This window comes from Scylla paramamosain, chromosome 37 (assembly GCF_035594125.1).
Source record: "Scylla paramamosain isolate STU-SP2022 chromosome 37, ASM3559412v1, whole genome shotgun sequence".
Classification (NCBI taxonomy): domain Eukaryota; kingdom Metazoa; phylum Arthropoda; class Malacostraca; order Decapoda; family Portunidae; genus Scylla; species Scylla paramamosain.
The window spans coordinates 5,725,001-5,727,500 of NC_087187.1; the positions used below are offsets into that span (position 1 = coordinate 5,725,001).

Here is a 2,500-nt window from a genome sequence, read left to right on the forward strand (position 1 = left end):
TTAAAGTCTAGAGACAACAATTCTTTCAAAGGTCTTTGAGCACACGCAAGTCATGCTGATGGGTCTGTAATTAGATGAACTGAAGTACATACCACCTTTTAAAAGAAGGAAAACATGAGGCATTTTCCAAAGTATGGGAACCTTAATATATACTTTTTATAAACACGAGTATAAACAACAACAACAACAACAACACTTTTTGAGTACAGTACCCGGAAGCGCGTCAATCTATTTAGGATTTTTATTATCTCAGTAATAGTGAACTCCCTGAAACATCCCTGGAGGATGGAGATAAATCTCCAAAGATTTATTTTATTTTTATATTATTTTATTATATCGTATTTCAGTCAATCTTATCTTATCGTATGTAGTCGTGGAAACGTCTGCGGTCTCTGATTGCAGCAATATAACTCTTACAGTTAGTTATAACAAGGGTAACAACACCTTTATACAGAATATTTAAATTTCTAAATTCAACCCAACATTAAAGTTCATTCCCTGTATAGTACACGTTAACACAGGCTTTGTCCAACCGGACCAACCTGTATCACCATGACCCAAACAAGTGACTGTTCTTCATTAATAGAAAGTGCCAAAATCTTTCAACATCTAACTCCCTTTCTGGCACCTCCCCAAAAACATCAATAACTGCTTCTTCATCTTTCCCTCCTTTATTTCAACCTGATGGCACCACTGTCATCTCATCTATTTCTTAAGCTGAACTCTTTCAACTCTGTCTATCAATATCTATCTTTCCTTCTTGTTGGAAGTTTGCCTACATTCAACCTTTTCCTAAAAAGGGTGACCCTCAAACTACCGTCCTATTGCTTTATTTTCCAACCTCTCAAAAGTTTTTGAATCTGTCCTCAACAGAAAGATTCTTAAACATTAATCACTTCACGATCTTCTACCTGATCGCCAGTATGGGTTCCGTCAAGGCCGCTCTACTGGTGATCTAGCTTTCTCTACTGAGTCTCTTTTAGAGATTTTGATGAAACTTTTGCTTTTGCCTTAGACATATCAAAAACTTTTAATAGAGTCTGGCACAAAGCTTTGATTTCCAAACTACCCTCTTACGGCTCCTATCCTTCTTTCTGTAACTTCATCTCAAGTTTCTTTTCTGACCTTTCTTTTGCTGCAGTGGTAAACGGTCACTGTTCTTCTAAATCTACTAACAGTGGTGTTCCTCAGGGTTCTGCCCTATCACCCACTCACTTCCTATTATTCATCAATGATCTTTTAACAGAAACTTCTTGTTCTATCCACTTCTACACTGATGATAACACCCTGCACTTTTCCACATCTTTTCATAGACGTCCAACTCTTCAGGAAATAAACAGTTCACGCAGGGAAGCCACAGAAGGTCTGACTTCTAATCTCTCTAAAATTTTTAATTGGGACAGAGCAAACTTAGTATTGTTCAATGCCTCAAAAACTCAATTCCTTCATCTATCATCTCGACACAACCTTCCAGACAACTATCCCCTCTTCTTCAATGACACTCAACTGTCCCCCTCTTCTACACTAAACATCCTTGGTCTGTCCTTTACTTATAGTATGAATTGTAAACTTCACATTTCATCTCTAGCTAAAATAGCTTCTGTGAAATTAGTCGTTCTGAGTTGTCTCCGCCAGTTTTTCTCACCCTTCCAGCTGCTAACTCTGTACAGGGGCATTATCTGTCCATGAATGGAATTTGCTTCACATGTATGGAGGCGTTCCACTCATACCGCTTTTTTAGACAGGGTAGAATCAAAAGCTTTTCGTCTTATCAGCTTTCCTCCTCTAACTGACTGTCTTCAGCCTCTCTCTCATCGCCGCAGTGTTGGATTTCTTGTTATCTTCTACCGCTGTTTCCATGCTAACTGCTATTTTGATCTTGCTAACTGCATGCCTTCCCTACTCCCGCGGCCTCGCTGCATAAGACTTTATTCTTTCTCTCACCCCTATTCTGTCCACCTCTCTAATGGAAGAGTTAACCAGTATTCTCAATCATTCATCCCTTTCTCTGGTAAACTCTGGAACTCCCTGCCTGCTTCTGTATTTCCTTCTTCCTATGATTTGATTGCTTTCAAGAGGGAGGTTTCAAGACACTTATCCTGTGATTTCTGACAACCGCTTTCGACTCAGTTCGGGGACTGGCACCTCAGTGGGCCTTTTTTTTTTCCTCCATTATATTTTTGTTGCTCTTGGCCGCTGCCCTTCATGCATGGAAAAAAAACAAAAACTTAAAACCTTTTGTTTCACTCAAGATAGTTTTTTTTAATTATTCATTTAAATTGATTTAGATATAAATAGGAAGAATAAAGGAAAAAAAATAGAACGCTCCCCTAAAAAAAAAAAAGTAAGCCACCCAAAAAAAAAAGTATGTTGTTTTTTTAATCCGGATTTTTTTTTTTTTTTTTCCAATCCTGGATATGTGACCCACTGAATAAAACCCAGGGAGTCACACATCTCGAGAAACGAACGACTGAGAGCAGATGAAGCCACGAGAAGTAAC

The 2,500-nt window shown here is 38.4% G+C and overlaps 1 protein-coding gene across 4 annotated transcripts in view; it reads right to left on the reverse strand.

Moving 5' to 3' along the window:
* The window catches only part of LOC135091433 (uncharacterized), a 20,246-nt gene that overhangs the window by 15,044 nt on the left and 2,702 nt on the right, over positions 1–2,500 (reverse strand). The gene's annotated exons all lie outside the window — the stretch shown is intronic.